At 33.6% G+C, this 19,619-nt stretch overlaps 1 protein-coding gene across 3 annotated transcripts in view; it reads left to right on the forward strand.

The window, feature by feature from the left end:
• Sulf1 (Extracellular sulfatase Sulf1) overlaps positions 1-19,619 on the forward strand; it is a 246,244-nt gene that overhangs the window by 41,811 nt on the left and 184,814 nt on the right. For all 3 annotated transcript variants that reach the window (XM_065509627.1, XM_065509611.1, XM_065509634.1), the window contains exon 2: positions 3,603-3,632. The gene's annotated coding sequence lies outside the window, so the exon portion shown is untranslated. The remainder of the gene's footprint in view (positions 1-3,602; positions 3,633-19,619) is intronic.

The following is a 19,619-nucleotide window of genomic DNA, read 5'->3' on the forward strand; positions in this document are numbered from 1 at the left end:
GTGTTCGACGTTCTTTGTGGTGCCAGAGTTTGCTAAGGAAGAGTGCGAGTTTGTTTAATATACATATGTTTGAAAATACATTATTTCATAAATATTTTCCTCGATTAACTCCTGCAGATTATTTTCTTCAAAGCAACTTTTCCCATAATAATCGTGTAATTTTGCAGTCGCTCTTTTGAATGAGTATTCGTTTAGAGTGTTCGATCAACTGTGGTCGAAAACAATTTAATCACTTTTGATGACGATTTCTACGACATCAAACACTTCCCAATTGTTATTCCAGACACCTCCTAAGTGTTAGGAGAAAAGAATCAATTAAAAACAAAATTGTTGAATTTTTTATTAAAAAAAATAAACACACTTTTCAGCTGTTTCTAGTCCTATATAATAAGTATTTTATTTGATTGCAAAAATCTGATTTGACTAGATTTCACCATTTTTTTTAAGATTTAAATTTTCCTTCTCTGCAAGAAATAAACATTTTATAGGATATAAGCTCATTTCGTTTTATTTGTATTTATATGTATGATTACAGATCTATGTGTATTAGACTGCTACAAATTATTTTTAAAATTGTTTGAAGCTAAATTTTAATCAAACTATGCCTTTAAATATGTAAATAATATTTCGTTGTACTTTTATGAAAAATTTCAAATATTAAAAATTTTGTCTTTTGAAATATGCACCTAAAAAATCTTCTTAAAAATCAAAATATGATCTACAAATTTAAACAAGTAAAATACTGTTATATTTGGCTATGCCGAATCAATATTTTTCTGATACAGGGGTAGAAAATTGATAGAACGATTTAGGTTAATATACAAGATACATTAAATATAAATTATTTTAAGACTGTTATGAATGTATGGGGACTAGGGACAAATGTTTTCCTATATACTTTACAGTATAATTTCAGAGTACTTACAACTAATTTGTGCTAAATTTTATCAGGATTGCCTTATAATAAACATATTTATGACAGCTCAAACAATATTCCAGGGCTTATCAACGGTATTTATGAAAAATGTCAGTCCTATCCTCTTTGGACCCTATCGTGTTTTCAACACACAGACAGACGGACGGACATAGCTAGATCGTCTTAGAATTTTTGGAGAACCTAGAATATTTATATTTTTTGGTTCTACGACTAATATTTCGGTATGACAAAATCAATATACATTGTATTTGGACGATCGACCAAAAATATACATTTGCATATAAATTCTTCCGCTATTTATAGGTTAGGTTATCAGGCAGCCGCCTTGTAGAAGCAGGAAAGAAACAGCTCACTTGGGTCCATACAGTAGGTTACCTGATAATAGAGAAATAAAGAGGGCCAGATAGAGATGAAAAGAGGAGAGCAAACTCAGATAGAGTAAAATTTGAGAAGAAATATAGAGGAACATGTCAGATGAGGAACAATAAGGAGATTTGTGTACTCCAGTCATTTGACGGATTCTAGGTCATCCCGAGGAGATTTCCGTAAATGGCTATTCGCTATTCGCAAGACGTTGATGCATTATAATTCATGTCCAAGAGTTCAGAATGTCTATTGAAGGAACGATGTCCTAGATGCGAAGATATCCTAATGCCGGGCAGTGACAAAGGAAATGAAAAATGGTCTCATTCTCCTCTTCATTCTGACAGCTTCTACAGAAGTCATTATAGGGCAGCCAAGCCTCCTTGTATGGTTAGAAAATTTGCAGTGTCGGGTTAGGCCAAGAAGATATATTTTCCGCCCTCAGTTTAGTAGGTACCTTTTACCTGAAAATAGGGATAAAAAGAGGGCCAGATAGAGATGAAAAGAGGAGAGAAAGTTAGATAGAGTAAAAGTTGAGAAGAAATATAGAGGAACATGTCAGATGTGGAGAAATAAGGAGATTTGTGTACTCCAGTTATTTGAGGGATTCTAGGTCACTCCGAGGAGATTTCATGTCCGAGAGTTCCGAAAGTCTATTGAAGGAATGATGTCCTGGATGCGTAGATCTCCTAATGCCTGGCAGTGACAAAGAAAATGAAAAATGGTATCATTCTCCTATTCATTTTGACAGCTTCTACAGAAGTCAAGCCTCCTTGCATGGTTGCCAAATTTGCAGTGTCCGGTTATCAACCTCACTGCAATAATTAATTTTGTTAGTGTTAGGCCAAGAAGATATATTGTCCGCTTTCGGTTTAGTCGAGGCCATATCATTCTGGTAATCAAGCAGGTGGGTTCGCACCTCCATCTTGTCCGAGCGATCACATAGTAAAAGCATGTATTTAGATAACGGAATACCGCATAGGAAGTCTATGGTGGCTATCAGTATTTATACGATATCTTGTTATAACTGAGCCAGTTAGCCGCTAATTTTTTTGGAATTCTCAAAAATAATCTAATTCCTTATTCCTGAAGGTAGACACCTCCGCCAACTCGATCTCTCCTTCTAGAGCCGTCCGTATAGACAGAGAGACTTGTTGTGTCAAGTGAAGATCCATCTATTAATTCCATGTGGTATGGAATTGAGAAACCAAAGTTTCTCGTTACGAAAGGCCTGGGAGTTGCAGTCGTTCCTAGCTCTCCTGTTATCAGGATTGCCATTCTCCTTAAAACTTTCTCGAATAGCATGCAATTTGAGCCTTTATATATTGGAATTCCGGGGTCTAATATTCCATTGCGTACATTCCAATGGACATACATTGTCGTCAAGGCTTTCGATGTCCTTGCTAGGGTATTGGGTTTCCAGGATGGTTTAGGATAGTGTTTGTTCAACACCTTTTAATAGAGGTAGTGAATAAATGGTGTTAGGAGGAGTTACAGCCAATAGTTTAAAAAATATTGTCCTTTATAAAATTTCGGGGCAGTCTAATGTGTATATACACTCTCTCCTTCTCTACTCCTAGCATAGCATCACTTATATTGTATTTGATATTATTTTTATTATTTTCTAAAATTTTTTATTTATTTTTTTTTCACTTTTTTTTTATTTGAAATGCTGTCAGACAGGATTTTCTACTATTTTTTATATAATTTTCGTTTTACAAATTCCTTGCAACAAAATTTTATATATTATTTAAGTGTGTTGGAAAAAAATCAACACTGACAACAACAACAACAACAACAACAAAAAGGAAAATACTTTTTTGGTTCATTGTTTTCATTTCAACGGCAGCGTACCGCAGAGCACAGCGGCAACTATACTGCTGTTGAATGAAATTGATAATATTGTTACCAGAAAAACTGCGAAAAAAATGCAAAAAAAAAATATATATAAATATCATTATTACAAATGATATAATAATTCCTCCAAGGGAGGGAAACAATTCTCTATAGAATGAAAATATAGCGGTTAATAATAGAAATTATTATTGTTCAAATTTGCCAGAGTGGTTTTGGAAAACTGTTGTTAACTGTTTTGTTCAGATCTAGTACAATTTAATATGAATAAGAATGTATGTGAATGAGAGAGAGACATTGTTATATTAAGGTGTATAAAATTACATTATAAATCCATTTAAATTGAAATAATGCGAGATTTTCTGTATTATAAATTCCCTAAGGTATTATGTAATATGTAGTAAGCTTATCTGTAATAATATTAATAATATTTTTTCGTTAATTTCAGGATTGCTGTTAATTAACACTGAAAACTGAGGTAAGCTTTATTGCAAAAACATTAATTGCTGAGAATTTAAGACATTCTTATTAAAAATAGCTTAACCCCCTAACCCGCAAGAGTGCCTCAAGGCATCCATTACAAACCACCAATTATCACAAAAAGTAATTATAATTTTTTTTATATATAACTGACTTTAGTTACAGATTTGTTAACATTTCTCTTGAAGGTCGAAATCCATTCTGACTTTTAGAGTTTGTTCTGTCAGCTATTTTGTGAGTGATGTCATAATTTTAGCACGTGCAATTTTGTGTGTCATCTTTTTTTTTTTTAAATAAAGGTATTAATAACTTTTAGTCGCCCAATCTATTCGAAATATTTTTTATTAGTTATTTTTAATTAGTTTTTCAATAAAATCGTATCATAATTATTGTTTTTTACACCTAAACCGGCAATGCATGCACCAAATCATGAAAAAATTAACTACATTCACTGAAAATATGGGAATTTAACTTCACAATTTTGGAATGGTCCTGAACCAAGTTCAAGACGAAGCCCTTATTTGACTAGACTGTAAATAGACTGTAAATTGTGTAAGTTGTTATAGATAAACTACCATAACTTTTGAACCAATTGGAATCTCAATTTGTCAAGTTGTCTATTTTATATAAAAAAAAAATTAAGAAAATAAAAAAGATCCGTTTTCGAGATATGGAAGGATAAAGGACGATTTTGAAGGACATTTTTGATATATTTAAGATGTGTAGTTTTTATAGATTATTTGTAAAGATAAAACTGAAGCCTTTCAAAAGGTTCAAAGTTATTCAATCCCTGACATTGCTAATTTCTCACAAAAAGTCCGTGATGACCAACTTCAGAGGCCTATAAAATATGAACCATATACGATATGGGTTTGGTTTATACGTTCTATAATATAGATATATACGCAACTAAGAATAAAATCGGAGATGGTAAAAATTCAACCGGGATCAAAATAAAATAAAACAAGTAAGATAGCTATATTCGGCTGTGCCCAATCTTTTATATCCTTCACCAAATTATACTTCAAAATAAAAATCTTAAATATTTATAGGTAAAAAATTTTTTTTTTTTTAATTTTTTGGAAAAAAAAGTTTTTCGAATTGTTTTTTTTAAATTAAATTTTTTTTTTAATATTTAGCGAAAAAAAATAATTTTGATGATTTTTTAAATTTAAATTTATTTTTTAATATTTATCAAAAAAAAAATACTTTTTGTGAAAAAAAATTCGGGTTAAAAATATTTTTTCCGATTTTGATCCATTGTAGGTCCAACTCGTTGAAATATCTATCATTAGATATCCATATTGTCTAAAAAATCGAGGTTGTCCTGGTTTTTTCCTTATATATTTTCCTTGCTATTTTAAATAACAACCGAGCCAACCGAGCCAGAAGAATTCCCGAGATATTGATGTATGAATCGTGTATGTAAGTTATTTGGGGGCTTCGGAAAGTTGATTTCAACAGACAGACAGACGGATATGGCTTAATCGACTCCGCTATCTATAAGGATCCAAAATACACATATAGCGGAAGAGATGCAGCAGGTCTAACTTTCAACTGGTGCTAGGAAAGGGGGCTAACAATCAAACCGACTTGTGCCATTTTGATCGGTTCGATCATTGAATATCGAGGTTAAATACCTTGGATTTAGTCTTTGCAATACCCTCAGATGAAATAGTCATGTGTCTAACACTATTAGAAAGGACATCTTTATGCCTGCCAACGATTTTAGTAGGTCGTGAGGTCTAAAGCCTTAAATTATATACTGATCATTTAATATCATTATAAAAGCTATATGATGATCTATGATGCTTTGGTGTGGTGGCAGAAGTTGAAACAGGTCACAGGCCTTTACTGCATGAGGTTTATCGCCTCATTTGTATATCCATCACTGGGACTAGCAGAACATTCACATTCCACGTTTTTATATCTTGGTAAAGGACAAGGCTTGGAAATCTGTTCTACATTTACTGGGGATAGTAGTCATTTTAGCCGGTAACTTGGATATGCACATCGTATTCTCAAAATAATTAGAATGTCTCGTATACCAGGGTACCAGAATGTAGGCTACCAGTTTTGATACGTTTCAGGTACTAGAGCAGACTAACTATGGATCCAAACAAATTAATGACGAAATTGGTGCCGGTATTTATGTTTACATTTCCCAATCTCGTGTGAAATTATCTCTCAATATTTCAAGCGAAAATTTCAGTCTTCTAAATATGCGTAATATATTGGTTGAGGAGTAGGTTCCTGAGTTGAGTTGGAGTTTGCTCGCAACTGGGGAGCCACAACTGTATATTAAAATCTCGCTCTATAAGGCATTACGAAACCCCTCAGAGCATGTAATTCGTGATTGCCCTTTAGGGTTAATTTAAAAAAGGTTTCTCAGTACTGGCTCAACATCTTTAGCCACTCACTAAACAGGATTTTAGTCTTTACTAGAGAACTTAATTTGTTATGGTGAACAAAATATCTCCAAATAAAAATCCTCTCTGGTTGTAGTGTTTAGGGGCCCTTAAATCTAATCAAATCTCATTAAACCAGCTAGTTTCTTAGTTCGCAAAGGAGAGAAAAGTACAGACAAATTCAAACAGAAATTATGCTAACATTTTTATGGCGATATTTGGGATCAGGAAATGTGACTCTAAAGCGGTAAGATAGTTCAACCAGGACCTAATGATTGGGAGGAAAACTTGAACGGGTAAAACAAAAGAGTTAGTGGATGAACTCAAAACCAAAAAGGAGAAGCTGACCCAATCAAACATTTTTGGGCGGGATGTAGGACCGAGTAAAAGCTAACATAGGGTTTATAACATTAATGAAAGTTTTAATACCTGGGTTCTAAAATTCTATTGCTTGAACAAAGTCGAAATCGTACAATTGATTATGTTATCCCAAAAAAGTCGAGAAATCGACTTATTACTTTTAATAAAAATAAAAATTAACGTTTTTCTCATTAATAAATCTGGGAAACTATATTTTACATTAAAATACTATAAAAAGACGAAAACAGTAGTGTTTTAATAATTGGAAGAAGTAGAAAAATCGACTATTTAAAAATTTTAAAAAGTCGATATGTCGACTATTAAAACATCGAAAAAGAAGCCTTTTTGTTTCAATTATAAAACCCTACAACTGATATAGTTAATGGTTAATTATATAAAAAAGAAAAGTTAACAAAACGTCTATAAGATCTGAGACCACAGGTCCATTTTTGTGCTTTGTTCTGGTATTAGAAAAAACATTTTGGCATCATTAAATTGTAATGAACTAAATTTAATTTTAAGGTGGTGACTGAAATCGCAATGTAAACAATAAACACTATTCATATCTTAATACGAATTAGTACAAATGAATGATTCTAATGAGAATAATTAAAAATGAAACTGCAACAATAAGCTGCAACTATGTAATCAATTCCATTGTTAATAACAAATTAATATAATCCAAAGGTCCGCAAAAGTTCAATTAAGCAAAGTACCAACCTTTTGCTAATTGTATTTTGTCAAAACGCCACCATATTAATAATTAATTGCACAAGTGAAAACAATTAATTTTAATAATTCTCGAAATGCTCAAAACGAATATTAAATAACACGTAATTAGCCAATAAATATTCAATTCGAGGTGTGTTCCCCGATAAAATCTGCAGCAAATACAGCAGGTACTTTTTTGTATGTCATTTACTAATTTACTGCTAATTCTAATGTGCGAACAATTATTTCAATCATTTATTTATTTCATTTATTTTCTTTGTTTTGCATAAAAATGCTATAAATTTCAATACTACAGCGAATGAAATATTTTATTAATACAAAAAAATGTGTACAAGTATGTAGTATATAAATTAATATTAACAATAAACACAATAAATTACAACATTTAATACTATTGATAATCGGTAATTGTATGCAAACCAATAAAATTCCAAAACAATGCAGTGATGGAAAAGAATTAAATAAATGTTGGCGGAACAGGAACCGTAACCATTTGTTTAGAATTCCAAACAATATTTCTTCTATTGGATCATTATAAATAGCGGAGTCGATTAGGTATTGAAAATTTTCAAAATCAGCCTATAAATGGAACAAAAATGGACCTGTGGTCTAACATTTTATTAACTTTTCTTCTCTATATAAATTACCATTAACTATATCAGTTGTATGGTTTTATAGTTGAATCAAAATGTCGACTTTTTTCGATTTTTTAATAGTCGACATATCGACTTTCGATTTCTGCTAATTATTAAAACTCTATTGATAGTATTTTAATGCGAAATATAGTTTGCCAGATTTATTGATGAGAAAAACGCTTTTTATACCCTTCAACATAAGTGGCAATGGTATATATAAGTTTGGCATTCCATTTGTAATTTCTACATTTTTCATTTGCAACCCCACAAAGTATATATATTCTGGAACGTTATAGATAGCGAAGTCGATATGTATGTTGAAATCAACTAACTTACATAAATGATTCATACATAAATATGTCGGGAATTTGTCCGGCTCGGTTGCTGTTTAAAATCGACAAAATGGGCCCACAAGTGGCTGAGATATCAGGAAAAAACCGGGAAAACCTAGATTTTTGGCCCATTTTTGATCTATATCTGGATTACTAAGTCATTAACAAATACCTACAAATCGGGAAAAATATTGTTTAACCCGAATTTTTGTTTCATCAACAAATTCTTTTTGTCATAAATTATTTTTTGAAAAAAATTTAAAAAAAACTTTGTTATAAAAAAATTAAAAAAAAAATTTTTTTAAAAAAAATTTGAAAAACAATTTTTTAAAAAAAAATTCGAAAAACAATTTAAATTTTGTTTACTTAAAAATATTAAAAAAAAGTAGATTTTTCGACTTTGTTCGAGCAATCGACTTATAGAACTGACTTATTCACCCAGATTGTCTAGCTAGTTACCTTCTTTTTACACGGAGTATATTTTTAGTTTTCGAACATTCCATTTCCCGCACAGAAATGTTTGATTGAGTCACATTCACCTTTTGTTTAACCCATCATCCTTTTGTTTGTCCTGTTCTAGGTTTCCTAACAATCATTAGTGTTTGTGGACATTTGATTTGAATTGTCCTATATTGAAAGACTGCAGCAGGAAGCTAAAGAACGAATTTTCCCTGTAATGCGTTGTGCGATCCACTGTCAAATCGATTACTAATGGATGAGCCCTTGACGAAGAACATTTCATAATTTCTGCAGAGCACATTCCATTGTAGTATCGGTAGAACATTGAAACACAACCAATATTGCGACGATGTTCCGTGCGCTTCTGTGTTAACATACAACATTGAGTCTTGCGTGCAAGTGGACTCTGTTCGAACAACACAATTCAGAGATTGTCACAAGGTCCCGATTAAGGGTATCATTCATGTTTTGCCTTATTGCCCAATCTCCAGCAGGCCTGGTCTATAATTGAATGAATATGACTGGTAAATGTTGCTGTCATTTGCAAAAGCATACATAGGGTTGGAAGTTTGACGACCTTCTACCATTCAACGATTATTACAAGGTCCCGATTAAGGGAATCATTCATGTTTTGCCTTATCACCAGCAAGCCTGATATATAATTAAATGAATATGAATGGTAAATGTTGCTGTCATTTGCAAAAGAATAGATAGGGTTTGAAGTTTGACGACTTTCTACCGTTTAGAAAGATAAGAAATGCAGTAGTAGAAAGAACGGAGCCTTGCGGTACCCCTGAATTAATCTTAAACTCGTTTCAAACTCTTATCAAACGCCTTAGAAATGTCTAGAGCCACCACTTTACTTTCGGCAAAACGGTGATTGGAGCGACACCATTTTTCGATAGGAAGGTTAGCAAGTCTCCAGTAGAGCGTGCTCTACGAAAGCCATATTGCTGGTCGCTGACAAATGGCTGGACGCTGACTAGTTTGTTGGACTCTAAATATTTCACAAGATGGTAATTAATCATACTCTTCATAACTTTGGAAAGTTCAGAACAAATTGCTATTGGGCGATAATTTTCAGGGTTGTTAGCCACTCCCTTTTTAGGAATTGGAAAAGTGCTGAACAAACTGGTTTAAACCCAAAATCGCGGGAAAATCTTCTTCCAGCGATCCCCGTGGTTCTACATAAGACTTTAGTCAGCTGCGAATTAAAAAAAAAAAAAATTCTCGTCAGGAAAGAGGGTGGTTAAAGTACTGATGTTTGAGCTAGTGGCAGACTTCGGAACACCAAATGCATCTTCTAAGTGCTGTTGCTGAGTACAACAGAACCATTGAAAGTAGCAGATAATAATTGTACTGGTGATGTACTGGTCGTTGGGCTTGGTTCTCGGTCGAGGTCTGAAGTGGGTGTTATAGTAACCACACTTTGACTTTTATCGGCCAGGAACTTTTGAAGTCAGAGACCGTACATTGGACTGGTTTACCAGGCCTGATGTTGCAGCTCTGATAATTGTCCTGGGCTTGTTAGTTGATTAGGTAGCTATGGATGGCAGGGATTAGATAGCCCGAGCTCTCGAACAAGGCGTTTGTGCATTGATTTGTGCAATCTTTTTTCACACCTATCTTAAACGACTCAGAATCACTTTCTGAGTCGATATAACTATGTATTAATAATAGCTCCCATGTAAAGCCCAAATTCAAATTCCGTTTGTAATTTCTATATTTTTCATTTGTGACCCTATAAAGTATATATATTCTGGATCGTTACAGACATCGGAGTCGATATCCGAAGCCTCCAAATAACTTACATACAAACATGATTGATATGTTCGGTTGGGAAAATCGGCCATCAGTTGACTGAGATATAAGCAAAAAACCACGATTACAAACTTTTTAAAAAGTATTTTGATGCTAATTTTCTTCAAAATTTTCTCCAAATACAACAAACCAATGAATTCATTCCTTTAAATTGTCTGGCCACCATAATCTTTGTAATTAAACATTTATTTAAAACATTTGATATGTCTGATCAATCGTAAATCGCATTTAAATATAGAAATTCTTTGAGTCTTAAAATAGTACGTTTCAGTAATTCTTGTTTGGTTTTGTTTTTCTCTTTAAATGTACTACATAGTACATACATTTTCTCCTTCTTCTTATTTATACATATTTTCCATAACCTTTCCATAACCAGACTATTTATAAAGTCCAGAATGGAAAAAAGCAACACAAGACTGACACACACAAAATAAGAAATTGTGATCCCAATGCAATAAAGAAGGGGATCAAAAAATAAAGTTGTTTGGGGTGCAATGAAGCAATTGCTGTTCTTGAGTTTGTTTTTTTTTTGCAATCACATTACCCTTCTTATGCTTTGTCATACTACTCAGCCACCACATTACATGTCATTACATTCTTTTGTGATTGTGACTTTAACGCTAAACGATTAAATGAAAATCATGTAAAGAGTGTGTTCACAACACAACTTAAACAGCTTAACAAAATAACAACAGGCAAAAACAGAGGAAAGAAAGGAAGGAAGAAGACTGCAGCAAAAAAAAAAAAAAATTAAAAACAGCAACTAAAACTACAACTACATCAATGATGTGGTAAATGAAAAAGCCTCAAGTGTCAAATGTCAAGTAATCTGCACTTAATCATACTCAAAGCATTATAAGTGCTTTTGCTGTTGTTGTTGCTGCTGCACTTGCATACACACTCTCGTACAAACGCACACCACACACGCATTCACCACTAAAGTTTAATGAAAATGACAGAACAACAAAATTATGAGACTGAACGTGCTGAGCGATCAATAGAGAAAGGAACATCATGTTATTATTATCGTTGTTGTTCTTTACATTCAAAGTCTAAATTAAATAAGGGTCCCCATTGTAGGTTGCCCTATATCGTAAAATGTGGCGCTTAAAATAATTGTTAGTCTGATTGATTAGTTTAAGTAAAATGTTTGTATCTGGATAATTGCAGTCAGCTTTTTTACAAATTTAAAAGAGTTAATGTTAAATTGACTACGTTACTCCCACTAGAATTGTTGTAGAATTGTGTTGCAACGATCAATATTTATTTTCTCATTTCGTTCCAACTAAATTGATAAAATAAATATTGATATTTGGCAGAAAGAGCTCTTAAAATAAAATGACAACTCAAAACCCAAAACATTTTATGACGTTTAATGTGACATACTTAATGATCTAACTCTGATATGCCGTATGTCTATTGAGTCTGCTTGGCACTATAAGAATTGGGTATAAAATAATAGGTTGGTTGGTTAACGTGGTAGTTCACTAATTGCGAACAATCAAGTAGTGTCGTCGCAATGTATCTAAAATGTTCACAAAAAGCTGTAGCTGTAAGATATCTCAGTAGGTCATTGAGTTTAGACCCGGCTACCTCACCAAGGTTGGTCAATCTATAGGACTGGCCATTCGCAGAGAAGTTGGAAAATCGTTTCCTCTTTTGCCCTATCCTTACAGCTACGACAATGGTCGTTGAATGGGAGTCCCAGGCGATTTGTATGCTTGCCTAACGTCCAGTGTCCCGTTAATACCGCCAGCAACCTAGATATATCCCTTCTATTCCGGGTTATCAGTTGCATAGTGCGTTTTTCGTTAAAAGATGGCCACATCAACTTGGCTACCCTACATGTGTCTAAATTACGCCATCTATTCTCAGCCTTTGTAAGAAAGTATCTGAAGATGATACCTTTAAAAGTCCCAAGTGTAATTGCTACTGAGACCGCATTGGAGATATCTAACGCAGATTCCATTCTGGCTAGTTCGTTTGCCTGTTCATTACCGTAGTGGTCCCTGTGCGCAGGTACCCAAACCAAAGTAATATCAGATAGACGACCTAGCCTTGACAGAGAATTCCTACATTGCCTAACTAGTGAAGATGAAGTTGTGTAGGCATTCAGTGAGAGAAGTGCCGCCTGACTGTCCACTATATTGCCGCGGGTATTATGATCATGTAGTGTATTACAAGCTGCCATGAATGCAAAAATGTCCGCCTGGAAAACTCTACACTCATTTGGAAGACGATACGAGATGCATACCTCAGGTTCGTCACAGAAGACGCCAGAACCAATACCACAGCTCTTCTTAGAACCGTCTGTTTATATCCTAGTGTCATATTTGTACACGAGATTACCCCTACCCCACTCACTTCTGGAGGGAATTAAGACATTGAATACCCTATCAAAATCTGTGTATGAAGTAATATAGTCAGATGGTTGGAGAACGATCGAAGGCAACTGGCCCAAAATCCCCTCGTGGCCATATGTTCTCGATCTCCAACAACCAGATGAATGAAGCCTCGCTGCGCTGCAGGCAGAGGTGGCCATTATGTCAAGGTCTATTGGCACAAGCTGCAATATAGTGCTCAGTGCCTCTGAAGGACTAGTTCTTAGTGCGCCGGTTATACCAATACAGGCTGATCTCTGGACTTTGTATAGTTGGTCCACGACATACTTCCTTCTAGTTGCAGTCCACCATACAAGAGATCCGTAAGTAAGAATTGGTCGTACTATAGCTGTATACATCCATTTAACTATTCGACAGGTATAATAGGCCACCGTTGCCTTTTTTACCCTATGTTCAGTATTTAGCTTCCATGAAAATAATAGGTACACACGTTAAGCCTTAAAATATCATTATTAATTGAAACATTCTTCCTCTCATATCCTCAAATGCCAAAAATGGCAGAGAAGTTTCTCAGTTAAGGAGACAACTCGTTGATACAACTTCTATAAATGAGAGTGGTAAGCGAGCCAAAGTATATGCGCATGTGCATCTACAGGCCAGTAAGGTCCGCTGCAATGTTCTTCAGTTGTAATATAGGCTGATTTATCGTAAGATATCTCACATGAAATGGGTAAATTCTTTCAAATTTAGGGTTCCAAGTACGACAGCTCTGCAGTTTGCATCAATGTTACCATGTTCAGGCTAACCGAGAGACAAACAGAATTTTTGGACAATTTTCAATGTGTTCTATTCTATATCCATTTTTGTCCGATATCCTTTGAAACTGAATTTGTTTCGCGGTTTCTTTTATAGCCATAATTTCGCCTGTGGAAAGTCTCAAATTCATCTGCTGCGAACAGACATCACTATCGGTCTGTGAATGTTTGAATGAAATTCTCCTGAAGGTGGAGGTCGTTGTCAGTGTTTTATCTATCCGGAATATTCCTCATAAATTCTGGAAACGGGTTTAGATATTGCGTAATCAACAGGAAGATCGATATCAACGACATCTATAATTTTCATATATTTCCATACATTTGTGCGGGGATCTCAGCTATTTGTTTTGCCTAACAGCGACTTAGATGGATTAGTCATAAGAGCATCACAATCGCCACCATTCCCATAATACGATTGAACTAGATTTGGAAAATATGCTTCTCTAATATATAATCTGGTACCCTATTGAAAGGAATTGGTTTCAAAATCATATACTGACAATATAGGTATACGGGTTTAGGACCCAATTCAAGCCAATGTTTTTTTTTAGGGCAATATAGTACTGTACCGCTTTATTGTCCTTTGATTGTATATTCTTGTTCCAATTCCAATATTAGTCCAATGTACTTGGTTGATTTTAGTGTCACTCCTATGTTTCGCCCAGTTCTGTTTTAGTTGCATTTACTTCCAGTGGGTGTCTCTACGATATACCCATTGACCAGTTAATATCGTGTGTCCCTAAACGAGATAGTGAGACTTTAAGTGGTGGGGATGTTGAATGGTTGAATGATCCATCAATTGAATTCGAAAATGGTTTTATTAAGAGAAATAGACATGTCGAGAGCGAGGAATTATGTGGATTATGACACATGAGAAGACTTGTATTCATTATAACAAAGCACTGAATTATAGGGATTCAGGTTATATTATATTCTGCAGTTATTGTAAAAATTGTCATGATGAGAGGGAGAAAACATGGTATTTTACCTAATCTGTCATTGCGATTCCTGACCGGGTGCAGAACACTTTCTAGATGACGTTGCTTTGCTTGGATGTCTTATCTGCGATTAATCTTAGGTCTATAAACTGCGTCATTGTTCCTATAAGGAGCATAGGGCCGTGTACGATTTCATTAATCATTTCAGCCTTTGATGATTAGCGGATTCGGCTAAAGCGTCGTAGACTGATGCTAGGGCTGCTAGCTATGCCTACCAGACAGACATGGAGAACATCCTAACACATTTATATAGGGAGCCACTTGATACAAGAACAGGCGCCCGCTTGCAGACGTACAAAATGGGAGGCACTCGGCAGTAGCTATTAGTTTTGGATGGCGCCAAAGACTCGACTTGTCAATTCGAGTACCATTGACAATCAGAATTTACGTGAAGATCGGTTCAACCCCATATCCCTTTGAGACTCTACTCTCGAAACCGCTGATTGTCCGCGACTGCATAAAGCAGCTCCCCGCCTATCTGCGGGACGTACCACTATCCGCTCTGCTTCCCATAGGCAGATAATAAATTGGGCACTAACATAGATGGAGATGGTAGTGTCCAAACTATTATCCGCAATTGGGCGTCATTAGGGAAACTTAATGATTTAGAGCTGCAGTTACATAGTGGTAGTGAGTGATATTACTCGCAATAGTTTAACACAGTAAAATCGAGGACTAACTTATTCAAATGAGCTGCTTTAAATGAAAGTGGCTGTCTAGGGTGTCCCGGAACACTGCTACGGAAATCCTAAACCAATAATGTTTTAAAAAAGTGGATCAGTTTGAAAATATATTAACAAATGATGTAATGTATGAGTAATTATTAGAGTTCGACTCACATAAATCGAGTTTTAATGCCGACAACGAACCGAACCTGGATGTTTTCTGAAAAATATTGTTTTGCTTTTGTCAATATCTTTTAAGTCCTCGACTTTGTATTATGATTTTTTACTTGTTCAATAATCTAAATTTTTTATCATTAAACCGAATTTTCGGCATAATTAGAAACCGTTGCGATTGAATTTTAGTTGTTAATGCTCTGCTGCTGTCAAAAATTCTTCCCTGGGGAAAACAACTTCCGGTTCTTAAGCTGACTATCAATCTGAGGGTTACGGGTTCGATTCCCGTCAGAGAGTCTCGGTAGTTTGATTTATAGTGAGTCCTTAAGGAGTACTAAAATAAGTGCCCTTATTTTTAGTACTAATGGCTCATTTCTTAGTCTGCTCTTCATATGTCAATATTATGTATTTCATCATCTCCAGTGGATTTATTCCCCTTAACTCTTCAAGATTCTGAAAGAAATAAGATTTAAAACATTTATTATAAAAAACCATTTAAATATCTCTGAAAAATGTTAAAACATTTCATAAAAATAAAAAAAACAATTATTACTTATAATTGTAGACATAACTATATTAAAAAAATATAAAACAATTCTCTTATTAGTTAAAAATTTATAACAATAAAACCTTCTTGTAAACTTCTGAAATCTTTGGAAAACTTTTCCAGCATACTTTATCTGGCAAAGTTACTTATTATGTAATTTCTTTTAACCTCAACTAGTTTATTTTTTCTTAAAAATAAATTATTGTGCAGGAATGAAAGCGTTGAAGGAAAAAAATAAGATGTGTTGCAAAGTTTTACAAAAATTTAACCACTTTAATTAAATGAATATGCTAAAGTACTTTACTTTCTTTAAAACTTAAAAAGATGTATTTTTGGGGTTGTTACGATTTTCCAAAAACAACACAAACAGTGTAAGTTGACTTAAAAAGACAAAAAAAAAAAGCTTTTCCAAGAATAAGCAACCTTTTAAAAAAGGTTTTGCTTAAACAGATTTTGCTGTTGTTTCTAAAGTTACCTTGAGTTCTTAAAATGAAAAGGATATGCTTAAGTTTAAATTGAATAATATTGTCATTATATAGAATATATGCATGTACCCAGTGGGAAATAATTCTAGGACTTCACTTTGTAGGCCTTCTAAAAGACCTGTTTACACATTCTATAAGATCAGATATTCATTCCATTCTTTCTTCTCTTAGAAGGAGTTCTAGAAGGACCTTGCTTCTCCATTTGCTATTCCAAATGCATACAAAATATCTCAAAATTTTGAAGGTGTTTTAAAATCTTTGAAAACGGTTTTAGTATGTCCTCACCTAGGCCTAAAACCCCCATTAGGTCGCTTTTCAAGTTCTGACAAAAAGTGTTATTTTGTAGCAGAGTATTATGAACCGAAATAATACAGAAAATAATCCTGAATAGAAAATAATCCTGATTAGAAAATAATCCTGATTAGATTCTTCCTTTGATATCTTTTGGTATATTTTGGAATATGTTTGTTAATGGGCGAAGCTTCTAATAGAGTATTCGACGAGATAAACGCTTCAGCTCTCGGTCGGTTAACGACTTATTATTATAAAGTAAATGCAACGGATGCAATCCAATGACATGAATTCGTTGGCTCTATAAGTTAGGTGTAGCAACTAAGTATAATCCGACAAGATAAATGCTTCGGCTTTCGTTCGGCTAACGAATAATTATGGGTAATATATGCAATTCTTCTGCTCTCATCGGCTAACTACGACTTATTGGCTAATACTAGTGAACGAGTACAATCTATGGATAGATTTTTTTTTTAAAATTTTTTTTCTAAACTTTTGTTAGATGTTTCTCCACATAATTTATGATAACTCAAAAAGTGTTAGACCGATATTATTGAAGTAAACTTAGAAAAGTTCAAATTTACATAGCCTTTAATCCGTTTACATATTTCGTTTTAATCGGCTCAGTAATTTCGGAGTTATATTAACAAATTAAAGCAAAATATATATTTTTTACGTGAAAATAGCAAATTTTTGTGTTTTAAAAAAAATCATTAAAAATCGAAAACGGCAGAATTGTTCAAGTTTATTGATTATCGCAAAGCCACATGTAATAGAAATAAAATGAAATATCTATCATAACAAGTAAGAAAGTATGGTCGGTCAAGCCCGACCATATAATACCCTACACTAAGTAAAAGAGCAAACAAAATTTTTCTTTTAAAATTTCAATAATTTATATTTTTGAGTGATTTTCGGAAGTGGGGTTATATGGGGGCTATGACCAATTATGGACCGATCACCATGAAATCAGGTCGTGTGATTTATGTCTATATTAAAGTTAACTATGTTGAATTTTGTGTGTTTACCAACATTTTTAAGCGATTTATGCACGTTAAAGTAATTTTCGGAAGCGGGTCTATATGGGAGCTATGACTAATTATGGACCGATCGTAAGAAAATTTGGTGACATGAATTTTGTGTATATAAAACTTATTTGGAGCGGAATTTGTGGAGATACATATATAAATTAAACATTTATGACCGATAAAGTCCAATTTCGGGAGGACATTTGTATGGGGGCTAGGTGAAATAGTGGACCGATTTCAGCCAGTTTCAATAGGCTTGGTCCTTGAGCCGAAAAAATAACATGTACCAAATTTGATCGAAATATCTTCAAAATTGCGACCTGTACTCTGCGCACAAGGTTTACATGGACAGCCAGCCAGCCAGCCAGCCAGCCAGCCAGCCAACCAGACGGACGGACGGACATCGCTTAATCGACTCAGAAAGTGATTCTAAGTCGATCGGTATACTTTAAGGTGGGTGTTAGACTAATATTTTTGGGCGTTACAAACATCTGCACAAACGCATAATACCCTCCCCACTATGGTGGTGTAGGGTATAAAAATCGATTGACTTTTTACGGATTTATTCACAATTAAGTGAATTCGCTCATTTTCACAAAATTTTACTTTTTTGTTTGATATACATAAAATTGAGTAGTTAATGCTCTTCTTTCCATTGATTGAATTTTGAAAACATTTTTCCCATGCCATTTACAAATTTTCTCATATATATAGCATTTTAATCGGCTCAGTAGTTTCGGAGTTATAATAACAAATTCAAGCAAAAAATTTATTTTTTATGTGAAAATATCAAATTTTTTTGGATTTAAAAAAATCATTAAAAATCGAAAACGGCAGAAATTTTTTAGATTTATTGCTTTATTGCAAAGCCACATGTAATAGGAAGAAAATGAGATATCGATTATAAAAATCGATGGATTACTTTCGAATTTATTTACAAAAATTTTAACAAAAACAAAACCCAAACGAATTCACTTAATTGTGAATAAATTCGAAATAGTCCATCGATTTTTATGATCGATATCTCATTTTGTTCCTATTAAATGTTGCTCTGCAATAAAGCAATAAATCTAAACAATTTCTGCCGTTTTCGATTTTTCATGATTTTTTTTAAAATAAAAAAAATTAGCTATTTTCACGTAAAAAATATATATTTTGCTTAAATTTGTTAATATAACTGCGAAACTACTGAGCCGATTAAAATTCAATATATCAACAGATTAAAGGCTATGTAAATTTGAACTATTCTAAGTTTACTTCAATAATATGGGTCTAACCCTTTTTGAGTTATCATAAATTATTTGGAGCAACATCTAACAAAATTCACAATTTTAGAAAAAAAAAATTTTTTAAAAAATCTATCCATAGAATTAAAAAATTTTACCATTTTTGTACTATGTTAACCATGATACATCAAATCTATATAGTGGTTAGTGAAGCCTTTCTATGCTGTTGACCTGTGTTATTGGTAAATATAGGTTATTGATGCAATCCAAGGAGATAAGTTCTTCAGCTCTCGTTGGCTAACTGCAACTTATTGACTATGACTAGCTAATGAGTACAATACGACGAGATAAATGTTTCGGCTCTCGGTTGGCTAAAAACGGATTTTAATTACGGTATTTGTGCGAAGTAAGAACTATGGCCTCGTCTACTTATACTTTGTTACCCGCTGTTCATGTTTTTCTTAGATGTTTTATATAAAAATTCACATAAACTATTTGGGAATTATAAACAACAATACAACTCTACTACACCTATTGTGAATTGGACAATTGTATTAGTATTATGTTGATGTATTGACATTTGTAACTGCTCGTTACACAGGCCTTTTAATAAAAGTTCCTATTTACACATTCTAAGAGACATTACCTTCTTATGCCTTCTTAAGTA

Source organism: Calliphora vicina, chromosome 1 (assembly GCF_958450345.1).
Source record: "Calliphora vicina chromosome 1, idCalVici1.1, whole genome shotgun sequence".
Lineage (NCBI taxonomy): Eukaryota > Metazoa > Arthropoda > Insecta > Diptera > Calliphoridae > Calliphora > Calliphora vicina.